Source organism: Stomoxys calcitrans, chromosome 1 (assembly GCF_963082655.1).
Source record: "Stomoxys calcitrans chromosome 1, idStoCalc2.1, whole genome shotgun sequence".
NCBI lineage: Eukaryota > Metazoa > Arthropoda > Insecta > Diptera > Muscidae > Stomoxys > Stomoxys calcitrans.
The window spans coordinates 121,856,654-121,873,791 of NC_081552.1; the positions used below are offsets into that span (position 1 = coordinate 121,856,654).

The 17,138-nt window shown below is 37.7% G+C and overlaps 1 long non-coding RNA gene across 5 annotated transcripts; it reads left to right on the forward strand.

Annotated features, from left to right (window-relative positions):
- Nucleotides 1-545: 545 nt before the first annotated feature.
- Nucleotides 546-3,848, forward strand: LOC106094589 (uncharacterized). Of its 5 annotated transcripts, none has more exons than XR_001222584.2 (3): nt 546-1,001; nt 1,056-3,033; nt 3,079-3,848. It is a non-coding gene; the product is annotated as an uncharacterized LOC106094589 (long non-coding RNA). The 5 variants fall into 5 exon arrangements; XR_009396616.1 differs by having other exon boundaries at nt 1,056-2,794; nt 2,847-3,848; XR_009396615.1 differs by having other exon boundaries at nt 1,056-2,417; nt 2,495-3,848.
- Nucleotides 3,849-17,138: the final 13,290 nt, after the last annotated feature.

Sequence of the window (17,138 nt, forward strand, 5' to 3'; positions counted from 1 at the left end):
CCATCAACATACGTGTTTATTATGATCTGAATCGGTCTATAGCCCGATACAGCTCCCATATAAATCGATCTCTCTATTTTACTTCTTGAGCCCCCAAAGGGCGCAATTCTTATTCGAATTGGCTGACATTTTACATAGGTCTCCAACATGTAATAATATAATAATAGCAGAGCAAATCTTTTCTTTTATCCTTTTTTACCTAAGAAGAGATGCCGGGAGAAGAACTCGGCAAATGCGATCCATGGTGGAGGGTATGTAAGATTCGGCCCGGCCGAACTTAGCACGCTTTTACTTGTTTTATTTAAAAACGATTTTTTTCCTAAGCAAGCAAATAAGAAACTAACCAAAACAAAAATCAGCTGTTGTTTTGCAAATTTTCTCTGGAAGTCGTTCGCGTACTTTTGCGTGCAAGGTTTTTGAGGGCAGTAAAATGGCTCTTACTTTGCTGCAAATTTTTACAGGCAAATTTTTATTGGAAAAGTACGTGAACAGACCTAATATATTATATAAAATAAATGTACATAATACAGAAAGAGGCGCGGGGAACCAGGACCATGTGCGCTTGCTATGTGTAGAAAACCTGTCCAGTTTAAATTAAAGGTGGAAGGAGTTAAAATTCGGGTCTATACCACGTTGATGTTGTGCCGTTTTAAAGATTTCCTAATTTCTACCAAAAAACTAATTGGTGCCAGATATCTTATGATCTCTTGAAGCAAAATAAGAGGCAAGTTCGTTGAGGTAGACGAGACGAGAGACCACACAGATGATTCAGGCCTGGCTGGAGGGACGTATTGGCGTTGTTCTCAAAAAGTTTGGCATGGCTTACTGTGTCGAATGCCTGCGATAGGTCCAGTGCCACGAGCACCGTCCTATCACAAGGTCTGGGCTGATTGAAGCCACGGCAAATGTATGCAGTCTTCGAAATCCATGCTGATGCTCGGCGAATGGAAATTCTCCAACGAGGCTCGGTAGGAGTAGTCTCTCAAGCGTCTTGGCTACTGGTAAGAGAAGAGAGATCGGTCTGTACAACACCCCCTAATTCGGGTCCTTTCCAGGCTTCAGTAGCGGGATTACTCTGCCCATCTTCCGAACTCGGGTACTATAAGAGATTTCAAAGACAGTTGAGGACAGTCGTAAGGTACTCGATCCAGATTTTTCAACATCAGTGTAGAGATTCCGACGGGGCCCAACACCTTCGATGGCTTGGCGCCACGGATGACATTCGTAACATCGTCCACGGTAAATTGGGATGGTTGTCCATCGGCCCGGAGACCACGGATACGACGAATGGCTCGGGTCTCGGGATGCACAATAAATTGACGGCGGATCTATTCGGATGAGTCGCAGATACGTCGCCAAAAGTGACTGAGATTTTGTCATCCCGTCTACCCGAGTTCGAGAGTGACCTAACAGTAGACCACAGTACCTAAATTACGTTGCTCCAAGTGTTCCAGCCACAAATTTTGCTTAAGTTCGTTTAGTACACCATCATGCTCGTCTGCGAGTACCACTGCCTGTGCTGGGACATGGGTATTCGACCGACTAGTATAAAGCGAGCGGCTGCTTCGTTTATGATGTTTTCGAATTTCCACTCGGCAACTAGCACATTTGAGGGGGGTGTCAGTTCATGTGAAGCAGCGATTGGTGTACTCTCTAAAGTCGACCCAATTGGCCTTTTTCTGATTGATAAACGTCCGGCGCTCAGAGGTTCTGAGTTCGGGTGGTCGGTCGATGGTGACATTTATGGGGAGGTGGTCTGATCCCAAGGAAATGACTGCTTGCAAGGTTGCGTTACTCAGGAGATCAGGGGATGCAATGGAAATGTCTGGCCAGCTGCTGCACCTCCTCATAAACCTAGTGGGGGCATCCTCATTCACCGTACAAAACGTGGAGCCTTCAATCTGCTCTGCCAAAGCTATGCCCCGCTGTTCGTTACCTAGGGGAGAATGCCATGAAACGGAATGCGCATTAAAGTCTCCTTGAACCAGACGATTATGGCCAGACATAGCGTAGCCCACTTATTTCGGGCTTGTAAGATTGGCCATTAACAAGGGTGTGAAGTTAAAGTTGTTTTGAACCAGGAATGGGTGAGATTGAAACACAAAATTAAAATCATTATTTCTGCGGGAATTTTGGGTGGATTTTAAAAAAATTTACATCCAAAGAAAGCTTAAATTGAGGAAGAATCTGTTTCAGTTAGTTTCACTTCTATATCTTTATTTGTGCAGCTGTGAATTGACACACAATTTGAGAATCTGTTTCAGTTGGTTTCACTTCTATATCTTCATTTGTGCAGCTGTGGATTGACACACAATTTTCGCAAAAAATCTGAGAGGCGTTTTTCGGGCATTTCTAGAAAAGATTAAAAAAACAAAAGCGACTTTCGAAAGAAACCTAAGGGAGCAGAATTCCCCAAAGTAAACAACTTTTCTGAAATCGTTATAGAAATTTACATATATTGTTTTTAATTAATTGTTGGTCATACGAACCGCAGTTTGGACTTTTCTGGAGTAAGGGGGAGTACTATTTCACCATGTAATCAGCTTTTCGGTAGCTGAAACATACACCCGCAAAATAGAGGCCTATATTTGTATAAACTTTGCGGGCCACATTTTGGACATTCCTGGGATTGAAAAAAAAAGTGGCCCTCAAATGAAAGTCCCAAGGAAGCAGAATCCGCCAATGTATTGATGTTGACTGAACTCGTTATAGAAATCGAGATATTAAAATTTATTTGAATGGGCATGCAAACATCAGTTTGGACATCTCTGGAAGGAATTCTTTAAAAATTTTGGTATGTATAGTACTGTCCCTACTATTTCACCATGTAATCAGCTTTTCGGTAGCTGAAACATACATCCACAAAATAGAGACCTACATTTGTATTAACTTTGCGGGCCACATTTTGGACATTTCTGGGATTAAAATAAAAATCCGCCAATGTATTGATGTTGACTGAACTCGTTATAGAAATCGAATAGGCATGCGAACATCAGTTTGGACATCTCTGGAAGGAGTTTTTTAGTAATTTTGGTATGTATGGAAAGGTATGGGGAGTACCTTTAACCATGTAATCAGCTTTCAGGTAGCTGAAACATACACCCCCAAAATAGAGGCCTACATTTGTATAACTTTGAGGATTCTGAATTCGTTATAGAAATCGAGATATTTCAATTTTGATGAATGGGCATGGGAGCTACCGTTTGAACATCTCTTTTCCTAAAAATATTATATATTTGGAAAGCTAAAGGTAGCACAAAGCTCCATATAATGGATCATCAAAAAAATTTATTAAATTGTGGATAACTGAAAATAGAATCTAAACACCAAAATCCACCACGTGCAGGAAGTCCACCTTTAAAACGCAAATAATAAATTTTATTTATGCAAACGCCACACTGGAACACTAACCTTCGACCTAACCACGGCCCTAGTTTCTGGTGTTTAAAGACGCCTAACCACAAACTACAATTATTGCTTGGAACGCCAGTCAATGAAGTGACAATACTTAGAAGAACAAACGCCATTCACTCTTTGTGTGGTTGTTTGTGTACTATGAAATCATCAAAGAAAAAAGCGCACCTAAATAAAAAAAATAAACTAGATTCTAAAAATAGAATAATCCAGAGTTACAAATTATTCTTATTGGCCGCTACGCAATTGTTCAGACCTTAGTTGTTTTGAGCAAACGACTCGTATATAAAATGACAAAACGACTCGTTTGGCACAAAATGCGCGCGAGCTCAAAAAAATGCCTAAATGTGCTAAATATTGCCTGGATTGCCTGCCAATTTTTCCAAAAATCAACAAAATTTTACAGATAAAGAGCAAGAAGAAATAAATCTTAACGATTGTGTATCATAACATTTATGTTGGAGTGTGAAAAAGAGAAATTTCCAAAACATCTCTACTTGTGTGAACGGTTGATGTTTTTCAAAACGACATAAGCAAACTAACATTCAAGCTAGGTGTTTGAAATTTTGCACCAACACTTCTTATTTGTCCAGGTCTGTTGGGATTGTAAATGGGTCAAATCGGTCCATGTATTGATATAGCTGACGTATAAACCGATCTTGGGTCTTGACTTCTTTAACTTCTAGAAGGTGCAATTCTCATCCGATTTGGTTGAAATTTTGCATAAGGGGTTTTGTTATGACTTCCAAAGTATGGTCTAAATGTGTCAATAACCTGATATAGATGTCATATAAACCGATTTCCCGATTAGACTTCTTGAGCCTCTAGAGGGCGCAATTATAATCAAATTTGGTTAAAATTTTGCACATATCGTTTTGCCATGACTTCCAACAACTGTGTTAAGTATGATCTAAATCAGTCCATATCCTGATATAGCTGCCATATAAACCGATCTCCTGATTTGATTTCTTGAGTCCTAGACTGCGCAATTCTTATCCGATTTGGCTGATATTTTGCACGAAGTGCTCGTGGTTTAAACTAATTCGTGGTTTTATTTATTTTTTTTTTTACTTTTACTTTTCTTCACACGTCTACGATTTACATTTGTGAGTCCACTACTCCCAGACCTCAGCTCACAGGTGTACATGGAAATTATTCGAAAAGCAGTTGTAACAGCAATCAGAATTTACATTCAAATGAGCCAAAAGTCAAGGTATGTTAAGTTTTCTAATTTGAAATAATACGGCTTGTTAGGATTGTTCTGTGAAATTTGTAAGATGAAATGAGCAGAATTGCTTTAAGAACCTTCGTTATAGCATTTATTGCATAATCTCAAGCTAGGCATTTTATGTTATAGCTCCAAAACACATATAGGTTCATTTCAATGCATCAGCAATCTTTATAACTTTCATGAAATGTACATTCGTCTGGTGACAGAATTGTTTGATTTGATCGAAAAAAGAAGCATAAATTCTAAAAGAATGATGAATTGTTCCTCCATCCTAAGCTAAGTGCATGCAGACTTCATGAGACATTGCCATTGACATGTGATTTTTCTCTGAACCCTTACATATCCAATCCCACCAATTCAGAGATTGCTCTTCTTCCAGAACATAACATAGCTGCGACCAAACAGATAATTGCCCTCCCTATTAGAGAAACCGTATCAATGTAAACCTTTGGCAGCAGTGGGAGCTTTTATTTAAGATCGTTACAAAAAGTCAATGGCCAGACAAGACTATTTTTAAAGTTTTTATACCCACCAACGGAGGATAGGGGTATATTCATTTAGTCATTCCGTTTGCAACACATCGAAATATCAATTTGCGGCCCTACAAAGTATATATATTTCTGATCGCCGTAAAATTCTAAGACGATTTAACGATGTTCGTGTGTCTGTTCGTCCGTCTGTTGTAATCACTCTACAGCCTTCAAAATTGAGATATTGATTTGAAATTTGGCACAGATACGTCTTTTTGATGCACGCTGGTTAAGCTGACCTAAATATGGTAAAGATCGGACTGTATTTAGATATGTTAATTAAGGGTCAGAAGCTCATAATTATTTATTACCCGATTTTGCTGAAATTTTAAACACAAAGTTTAATAGTGACTTATATTTATTAGATCACTTAATATCCGTGCCGAATTTTGGTGCATAAGTTATCCTAAATATGGTAAAGATCGGACTGTATTTAGATATGTTAATTAAGGGTCAGAAGCTCATAATTATTTATTACCCGATTTTGTTGAAATTTTAAACACAAAGTTTAATAGTGACTTATATTTATTAGATCACTTAATATCCGTGCCGAATTTTGGTGCATAAGTTATCCAATTTTCACCGAATTGTGACGAAAGGGGGTTTACATATATACCCGAGGTGGTAGGTATCCAAAGTTCGGCCCGGCCGAACTTAATGCCTTTTTACTTCTTTTTTTCCTTGTTTTAACGAAACATGTCTGCGCACATAACGGCGATCATCTAGAGGAATTGAAAGACAGATTTTATATCGAACTAACTGGACAAGACCCGCTCCGCTGCGCCTTCTTTCACTCTCTTATTTTATCACAGCTCTATACTGGCACGGTTAGGAAAAAAGTCCTTTTTGGGGTGCTCGTACGGCCTTTCAGATATTTAGCCCCAATGTGGATATCATACTCTGCTATAATCCCAAATTTCTTTCATTTGAGCCCTATATTGCTATGGTCGGTAAATATGTTTGGAATATGTATACCAAATTGGCCCCTTAGAGACCAAAGTATGCATTTTTATGTAAAATTTGTACTCTACTTTTAAATAGCTTTCATTTGATACCCATATTGCCCAAAACGGTAAAAGTATCCTGTTGGGTGGTGTTTTTGGGGACATTAAGGGTGACATTTTTATGCCAATTCGTACTCTACTCTTAAACCTTTCATTTGATACCCATATCGTCCCAATCAACATGTCCGTTCGGATGGGTTTTGGGATGGGGCGTCCCCCAAGGTTATTCGACTCCAAAGTTTTAAACCAATTTCACATAGACATACAACATTTCGCTTAAATCAGTGCATCCATCACCGAGATCTGGCGTCCTTGAAAATTGTGGTAAGGGGGAGGGTCCGTCCCCCCTTCGGATATAAAAAAATGTTTGCACCCTATTTTCACCGGAGGCTACCGTCTGTGAAAATTTCACGAAAATCGGTTCAGCCGTTTTTGAGCCTATACGGAATAGACAAACAAACTAACAAACAAAGCAAATCAATTTAATTTTTATATAATACTAGCTGACCCGGGCCCGCTCCGCTGCGCCTTCTTTTACTTTATATGGAACAAAAGTTTCCTTGGAATATTAATTTTCGGCAATTAAAGAGCTTTTAGTGAATTACCATGCTACGAATATAGTATATCGCTTGACTAATTGTTCAACAATATAAGTGTCTTTGTCCGAATCCCATATGATCTTTATTGGTCAACGAATTTAAGTTTGGATGTAAGGTGTACTCTATTTTTAAAATATTTTTAAAATACTTTATTTCAGCCCGATATTCTCATGATGTCTGATTTTGTGGTGTCTTCGAGGGAGAGGTGGTCTCCCAGATACTTGGCCCTGAAAAAATATCAGCACCTCTCAAATACCATTTATTTAAACCCCATATTGCTATTGGCTTAAGAGGAGTTTACAGGATGAGGCGTTCCCAAACACATGGCCCCAAAATAGGCTATCAAATTGGTTTTCTAATATCAAATACCTTTCATTTGAGCCATATATTGGCATGGTCGAAAATTTTGTTTCCTTTGGGGGTGTTTTGGGAAAGGGGTGATGCTCTAAATACATGGTCCTACATTTGGATATCAAATTCGTATTCTACTCCCAAATACCTTTAGTTGAGCCCCATATTGCGATGGTCACTAAAAAATTGCTGTTTGTGGGGTATTTTGGGAAAGGGGTAGACCCCCAGAAAATTGGTCCCGAAAATGGGTATCAATTCTTGCTCTACCCTCCAATACCTTTCATTTAAGTTCCACATTGATATGGTCGGTACATATGCCCGATTTAGGGGTATTTTGGTAATTGGTTCGGTCCCCCAAACACACTAAGCCCGGAAAATATATCAGCAACGTGCTCTATTCTCATATATCTATATATGATTTATTTAAACCCCATATTGCCATTGGCCTCAAAATTGGATATCAAATTCGTTTTCAAATCTCATTTAAATTCCTTATTGCAAAAGTCAGTAAATATGTCCGGTTTAGGGTATTGGCCCTAAAAACTATAAATCTTTAGTTCCACTCTCTTTACGATCCAAATTGTCTTGGTGAGCAAATACGTCCTATTTGGGGGTTGTTACGGTGGTGGGACATTTATTATCCGATTTTGTTGAAATTTGGGACAGTGAGTTAAGTAGTGCCCTTTGACACACTTCTGCAATATGGTACAGATCGGTCCAGATTTGGATATAGCTGCCATGTAGACCGATCTCTCGATTTAAAGTCTTGGCCCCTTAAAAGGCGCATTTATAATCCGATTTCACTGAAATTTGACACAATGACTTATGTTAGGCATTTCAACATCTGTGCCGTATATGGTTCAGATCGGTTTATTTTTAGATATAGCTACTAAAAAGATCACTATTTTGTTAATCACAATTGAACAATTGAATTGTACTTATAAGTACTTGGTCCAAATCGGAACACATTTCGATATAACTGCTATAGGACACAAGGTATGCAATTTTTACCAGATTTTGTACAAGGTGGTTTACATATATACCCGAGGTGGTGGGTATCCAAGGTTCTGCCCGGCCGAACTTAACGACTTTTTACTTTTTATTTTTCTTTATTCAAAGGACGATAGATTGTTATAACCAAGATACATGCTGATGATTAATTTTTACCACTCAGCCCTCTCTCTGTTCATGTTGGCATGTTTTTAATTGGATAAACTAAATAAAATTGGATCAAACAATTTCAGTTGAAGACTGCTAGATGACGCTAATTTAAATGTTAGTGCTACTCGCTAAGAGTGGGTCATAGGGTATGGTGGTTGTCTATGAATAGCAGAGATGGTCCGTAAGACGATTTTTTAGGTTTCCGACTGTCAAAAAGTCGAAAACGTCGTATACTTGTATAAAACGTAGAAAAAGTCGCAAACGTCATAAACCTTAATAACTCAGTGTAAAAGTTTGATTTTTAACAAATATTATTGTCACTTATTTGCTGTATATAGAAGAGTTTATATGTAAAAAAATTTCGCAATAAAAGAAATATTAAGTTTTTTTTTTAATTTTTGCATTTACATTTTTCACACAATAAATTGGAAATATACGCAAATTTCAAGTCAATTTATAAAGTAACGTTTAAGGATTTTTTTGTGAAGCAAAAAATCAATAAATTATTAGTTTTCATCAATTATATTTAGAAATTGCAATTATTTTGTATCCTTTTGCAAAATTATTTGCTTCTCCCGTTTTAATTTGCTTTTTGAAAGCTGTTGTAAACGACATATGTTAAAAATGCATGACATCTGAGGAAGTGTCAAGTGAAATGGTACATGGAGTGTTAATTATGTTATTCAATAACAATACTTAAAAATAATATTACTTATTCAATAAAATACTTAACACGCCATCTTCCATTTCACTTGACATTACCTCACATTAGCATACTTAACACGCCATCTACCATTTCACTTGACACTACCTCAGATGTCATTCATTTTATAACAATATTGGTAAAAATCGTGTAAACCTACGGTAGCTTTTTCTAATTCTGAACCGATTTTTTCCAATTTCAATATTGTTCGTCTCCAGGAGGAAAAAATTACTTATGCCAAAATTTTTAGTTAATCAGATCAAAAATTCGACATATTTTCGTTCGAATTTTTTTTTTCTGTCAGAAACCTAGTTTTTTGGCTAGGTTTACGACGTTTTCGACGTATGTAATATACGTCGGAGATGTATGTCATATACGTCACTGTTTCTGACAGGCCATCTCTGATGAATAGTCATTCATAGACAACTACCATACCATATGACTACCTATTAAATAGTCATCATTTATTATACCCACCACCGAAGGATGGGGGTATATTCATTTTGTCATTCCGTTTGCAACATATCGAAATATCCATTTCCGACCCTATAAAGTACATACATTCTTGATCGGCGTAAAAATCTAAGACGATCTAGTCATGTCCGTCCGTCTGAACGCCTGAAATCACGCTACATTCTTTAAAAATAGAGAGATTGAGCTGAAACTTTGCACAGATTCTTTTTTTGTCCATAAGCAGGTTAAGTTCGAAGATGGGCTATATCGGACTACATCTTGATATATCCCCCATATAGACCGATCCGCCGATTTAGGGTCTTAGGCCAATAAAAGCCACATTTATTATCCGATTTTGCTGAAACTTAGGACAGTGAGTTGTGTTAGGCCCTTCGACATCCTCCGTCAATTTGGCACAGATCGGTTTAGATTTGGATATAGCTGCCATATAGACCGATCATTCGATGTAGGGTCTTAGGCCCATAAAAGGAGAATTTATTGCCCGATGTCGCCGAAAATTGGTACAGTGAGTTAAGTTAAGCTCCTTGACACACTTCTTAATTATGGCACAGATCGGTCCCAATTTGAATATAGCTGCCATATTGAACGATCCTCCGATTTAGGGTCTTAGGCTCATAAAAGCCACATTTATTATCCGATTTTGCTGAAATTTGGGACAGTGAGTTGTGTTAGGCCCTTTGACATCCTCCGTCAATTTGGCTCAGATCGGTTTAGATTTTGATATAGCTGCCATATAGACCGATCCTCCGATTTAGGGTCTTAGGCCCATAAAACACGAAATTTATTGTGCAATGTCGCCGAAATTTGGGACAGTGAGTTAAGTTAAGCCCCTTAATATACTTCTGCATTATCGCACAGATCGGTCCATATTTGGATATAGCTGTCATATAGACCGATCTCTCGGTTTTAGGTTTTGGGGCCATAAAAAGCGCATTTATTGTTCGATATTGCCGAAATTGTGGACAAAGAGTTAAGTTAAGCCCCTCCACATATTTCTGCTATGGGACATAAGTTATGAGTTTTGCACCGGATTTTGACGAAAGGTGGTTTACAAATATACCCGATGTGGTGGGTATCCAAAGTTCGGCCTTGCCGAACTTAACGCCTTTTTACTTGTTTTTATATTTATTACATTTGTCCCATTAGCCTCGATTTTCTGAGCTCTTTCTTCAATCTCTGACACCGAGTTTCGAGATGTCTTTCACCACTTGTTCTTTCCATCATAGTTTTATTCGTCCCTGTTTGCGTATACCACATTGCTTGCTTTTAAATTCATTCCGACAACATCACCTAGCCACCGCAACCGTTGTACAACAAAGCCAGGGATTCAGTGGTGTACATTTTTTCAGCTCCTCGCCACGCTTCTTTACATTTATTTTTCCAAACTTTTTTACCCACACCATCATAGAACAAGTGGTATTTAATTTTGTCATCAGGTTTACAACATCTAGCTATATCCAAATCCTTTTATATGTATTTTTGATTGCCATCTTTATCGGACTATATCATTATGAAACCCCACATATACCGATTGAACATCTCAAGTTCATAAATGGCATCTTTTTTAATCCGATACCATCGGATGGGGTGTACTAATCTAGTCATTTCGTTTCATGCAGTACCTCGAAATATATATCTACGACCCTATAAAGAACGAGTAAATATATTCTTTATCGCCATGACATCTTAGTCGTTCTAGCCTTGTCTCTGTGGAAATAACAATAGCGTCTATACGAATAAAGCAATTCGCTTCATATTTTGCACTAAAACCTCTCATCGATGTAGGTCGTTAGGGATTGTAAACGAGATAAATTGGTTCATGTTTAGATATAGCGCCTATATAACGTTCTCCCGATTTGACTTCGTGAGCCTCCATAGGGTGCAATTATTACCCGATTGGGCTGAAATTTGGCATAGCGGTTACTTTTATGACCTCCAACATTCTGATTAACTTATATAACTCCCATATAAACCGGTCTTCCGATTCTATTTCTTATGGTCACCAACATTCTTGCCAAGTATGGTCTAAACAGGTCCATAACCTGATAAAAACTCCCTAATAATCCAATCTCGCGATTTTACTTCCTAAGCCTCTAGAAGGAGCATTTGCCTAGTGTGGTCTAAATCCGATTTTACTCCTTAAGCTAAGCTGATATATATATATATATATTAGAACAGTTTTATGAAAAAAACAAAAAGTCGGGCAAAACCTTCTATTTGAACTTTGCAAGATTTTCTTAGGCTGTGCATGCAGTTTTAAAAGCGTACACGGCTAAAAGATATATATATATATATATATATATATATATATGGGGGCTATAGTAAATCCCTACCGATTTTGAAGAAATTGTGCACGCAAATAAAAACCTCACTAAATTTTGTAAAGTTCTGGCCAAATTGTGGCTACTACAGCCGAAAAGTGCCATATTGGTTGAAGAACGTCGAAAAAAACATCCCATGCTAAATTTTGTAAAGATCGGACCACAATTGTGGCTTCTACAACCTTAAAGGCCATATCGGATGAAAGTTATATATGGGAGCTATAAATAAATCTGATCCAATTTTGTTCCAAACCAATAGCGTTCGTCCTTGAACCAACAAATTGACTTGTGCTAAATTTTACGACACTCAGACAACAAATGCAAACTGTACCTTGACCACAAGAATATATGGGCAGACAAACGGAGATATCAAAATCGAATCAAGAAATGATTCTAAGCTGATTGATAACCTATTGATAAGTCTAGCTCTTCTCCTTCTTATCGCAGCAAACAAATGCATATAAAGGGTGATTTTTTTGAGGTTAGGATTTTCATGCATTAGTATTTGACAGATCACGTGGGATTTCAGACATGGTGTCAAAGAGAAAGATGCTCAGTATGCTTTGACATTTTATCATGAATAGACTTACTAACGAGCAACGCTTGCAAATCATTGAATTTTATTACCAAAATCAGTGTTCGGTTCGAAATGTGTTCAAATTTTGACAAATTTTGTTCAGCGATGAGGCTCATTTCTGGTTGAATGGCTACGTAAATAAGCAAAATTGCCGCATTTGGAGTGAAGAGCAACCAGAAGCCGTTCAAGAACTGCCCATGCATCCCGAAAAATGCACTGTTTGGTGTGGTTTGTACGCTGGTGGAATCATTGGACCGTATTTTTTCAAAGATGCTGTTGGACGCAACGTTACGGTGAATGAACACATTTCGAACCGAACACTGATTTTGGTAATAAAACTCAATGATTTGCAAGCGTTGCTCGTTAGTAAGTCTATTCATGATGAAATGTCAAAGCATACTGAGCATCTTTCTCTTTGACACCATGTCTGAAATCCCACGTGATCTGTCAAATACTAATGCATGAAAATCCTAACCTCAAAAAACCACCCCTTACTATAATACCGTGGTAAACGTGTTAAGTTTGGCCGCTCTCACATTTAATATCGTCCACCATGGATATATTCATCATCCTATCATGCCTAAATAGGAAGACCGTTCTATTTGGCTGCTATATCCGAATATATTCTGATATCGACCATATTCTGGGCCGATGATTGGAGGTTTATTACATCTCACCGTTTAAAATTTCAGCAAAATCGGATAATTAATGCGGCGTTTATAGTCTTAAGTCACGTGTGCCATATATATATATATATATATATATATATATATATATATATATATATATATATATATATATAATATATATATATAGATATATATATATATATATATATATATATATATATATATATATAATATATATATATATATGTATGGAATGGTTAGAGCTGAGGTGTTAGATACACTACCCACAAGAGACCACATGCTACTCGCGTATGCTGACGCACAGTTGGATAGAACCGAAAAAAGTAATTAAAACCAGCAAGGAAGGGCAAAAGTCGGGCGGTGCCGACTGTATAATACCCTACACCTACACTATAAGTACAAGATGGGAGCTATATCCAATTCTGACCCAATTTTGATGGACCTCTGCGGATGTTTTTAGATGGGTTATTTAACAATCCGTATCAGAGTACGAGCAAATATGTTCAAACTGCAATTACTACGGTTGACAAATGACAACATTAATGCAAAATACTAAAAATCTGACGAACATATATCTGGGAGCTATATCTAAATCTGAACCGATTACGAGCAAACTTCTCAGATATTGTAGCAGTAGTCGATGAAACCATTGTGCAAAATTTTGGCAAGATTGGTCAATAAATGCCCTTGCTGTGATTCTAAAGGTGAAAATCAGGCGATATACATATATGTCAGCTATATCTAAATCTGAACCGATTTCCATGAATTTCACCAGCAATGTCGAGAGTCAAGAGAAAATCCTTCCTGCCATATTTCGAGAGAATCGGTCAACAAATGACCAGTTGATTGCAATATTACTGCGAATCCGACGAACTTATATATGGGAGCTGTATCGAAATCTGAACCAATATTTTACCAATTTCAATAGACTTCATCTCTAGGCCGAAAAACATGCCTGTACCATGCTTGTGGACATCGCCAATAATTCCCTCCAGCCAGGCCTGAAACGCTGAGCCACAATTTGCGATTTGTTGACCACGTACAAACCAACTGACCGGTCTGTGGTAAGTTATGCTGCGCAAGTGTCGTATCAGCTCTCGTAGATCAACAGACACGATACCAGCAGCCGTAAATAGCTACCTGGTAAATGTAGTTCTTGTAGAACGACCGCCCCCCATTGCATGTAAAGAAATTGCACACCAGAGTAGTTCTGGCTCAATTACAATCCGGCAGATGCAGCCGCTTCATCTCCTAAAGAGCAAGTATTGATGACGGCGTGCAATATGTATGTCCCGATTGTGACCAGGGACCACACGACACACGTCATCTGTTTAACTGTCCAGCCAGACCAGAATGAAATCACCCCACCTGGAGTTCCCGAAGGTGGTGTGATATCTCCGGCACCGCTTAAACTGTACCTATCCTCCATTCCACCCTCTCCAGACGGCAAAAGATCGTATCATATGCAGACGATTGTACGACTTAGCATTAGCCCCCCCAACCATTGAAATCTGAAGATATCTGCCACTAAATCTTCAGCCACATAGTTCACTGCAAATACGCGTGAGGTGAATACAGAGCTGACTGTGATGGTCGATTAAGAAATGATGGGTGGTGTTATGGGGGATGGGGTAGCCGTTCAGTGACAAGGCCCTGAAAATATATATCAGATTCGTGTTCTACTCTCAAATACTTCTTATTACAACCCCATACTGGAATGGTCAGCAAATACGTCCTATATGGGTGGTGTTATGGGGGTGGGGTGCCCCATACACACTTTTTCACGAATATTGATATCAGATTCATACTTTACTCCCATTTGAGCCCAATATTGCCATGGTCACTAAATAACTCCTGTTTGGGGTTGTTTTTGGAAGGGCCCCCAAACACTTGGTCCCATATTTGGATATCACATTCGTATTCTACACTCAATAACTTTTATTTAAGCCCCATAAGGGGTGGACCACCAGAAATTTGGATATCAGATTCATGCTTTACTCGCAAATACCTTTCATTTAAGTCCCATATTGAAATGTTCGGTAAATATGTCCCATACCAAATCTTTGTTTTTAGCTTTCTATAAGAGAGCACACAAAATTTCGCTTAAATCGCACAACCCATCTCCGAGATATGGAGATTCTAAAAATTAGCGTAAGGGGGAGGGTCCACCTCTCATTCAGATATCAACAAATGTAGTCACTACGAGATCATTATGCACCATCAGTGAAAATTTCAAGAAAATCGGTTCAGTCGTTTCTGAGTCTGTAAGGAACACACAAACAAACATACAAAAAACACAAATTGATTTTTATATATAAGAAGATTATTCATCGTCATGACATTTTAAGTCTATCTAGCCGTGTACGTTAATATATATAAAATTGGGCGTGGCCAAACTTAACACGGTCTTAGTTGTTTTAACTATTATTTATTTTACTTCTTGAGCCACCAAAGGGCGCAAGACTTATTCGAATTGGCTGACATTTTACACAGGTCTCCAACATGTAATTAATTGTGTTCCAAATCGGACCATATCTTGATATCGCTGTAATAGCAGAGCGAATCTTTTCTTATATCCTTTTTGGCCTAAGAAGAGATGCCGGAAAAAGAACTCGACAAATGCGATCCATGGTGGAGGGTATATAAGATTCGGGACAGAACGAGCGTACTTACCTAAATTCAGGGTAGGTCTGGATCCCTTGCGGAGACGACGCTTTAGAATACAATCCGGCTCAAAATGTCTTCCACATAGCCGTGTACCACTATGAACTTCATTTTTATTAATACGCAGGTTAGCGCACCAGTGATCCATATCGTCTTTTGGAAACGTGACGAAGTGGATATCCACTTCACCAAGTTTCCTCTCCCGCCGGCACAGTACGAACTTCATAATTTTTAATTGATTCTCAACCGCACTGGGAATTTTGCTTACTTTATTATAAATTCTCGACCGCACTGAGAATTTTCCTTCATATAATAATGGAAATTTTGCGCGATTTCCATTGACAGCGCGCCAAATGGATAGCTCTCTCCTAGAAAGAGATTTATACAAGAGAGAAATTACTTTCCCCAAATTTTCAACTGTTATAGGGTTTCATTCCACGATGGAACCCTGTAACACTCCAGAAAATTGGAGTTTATGAAAATTTGGAGTTTATATAAGTTGCTCCATCCAGTTAAGGACGCAATTTCATCCATTACCGAATATTTAAATGAATTACAGTAAACGGATGAAATTGAGTTTTTACCTGGATGTTCTGTTTCACTTCACACTAAAACACTTCACTAAACTTTTTATTGAACATTTTTAAATTTTCTTAATTGTTTTTATTTTTGAACTTTTTTACCAAATACGACATCAACACACAAACACACGCGACAACCGAAACCTTTTTTTTTCCAATTTTTTGCACATAAAGTGATTAAATTTAAAGGAAGTTAGATTGTTAATCTAAGTCCCTTTAAATTAAGCCACTTTAATAAACAATTTTCTTTTTTTTAACATTTTAACTCGCGAAGTTTGTCACCCTTAATAAACCGGCACTTTTCACTATTAAAATGATTAAATCCAAAGGAACTTAGACTACAAATCTAATTCCCTTTAAATTTAATAATTTTTTTTTTCACATTAAACAAAAAATTAAATTAAAAGTTAACAAATAGCACAAGCGACACGAAAAAAATACTTTGCGTTTTAAAAACCCGAAATGAACTAAAATTAATTCACGATGAATTAATAACACAAAGTGAAATACAAAAAAATGTTCCAAAGAATGGGAAATCAAAACAAAAAAGAAAAAATGTTGCAACCCTCAAAGTGATTCCAATTGGAATACATTGCAAATGTTGTGTCTTTAACGCGAGTTATTTTACGATACGGGGAAGACAAAGCAGAAACCCTCTCTTGTATTAGATCTTACGCTCTTTGATTCAAACTACCATTTCTGACCACTACTCTTTGTTTGGCTGTGTAGGAGATGCAAACAATCAAAACAAAACAAAAAATAATGACTGCTTTGCTATCCAGGGTACGGAACTAAAACAATCACCATTTGCCAAAATTAGTTCTAAAAACGTAAATGAAATGATAATAAAAAACCAGGTGGAATGAAGTTGTTAATCA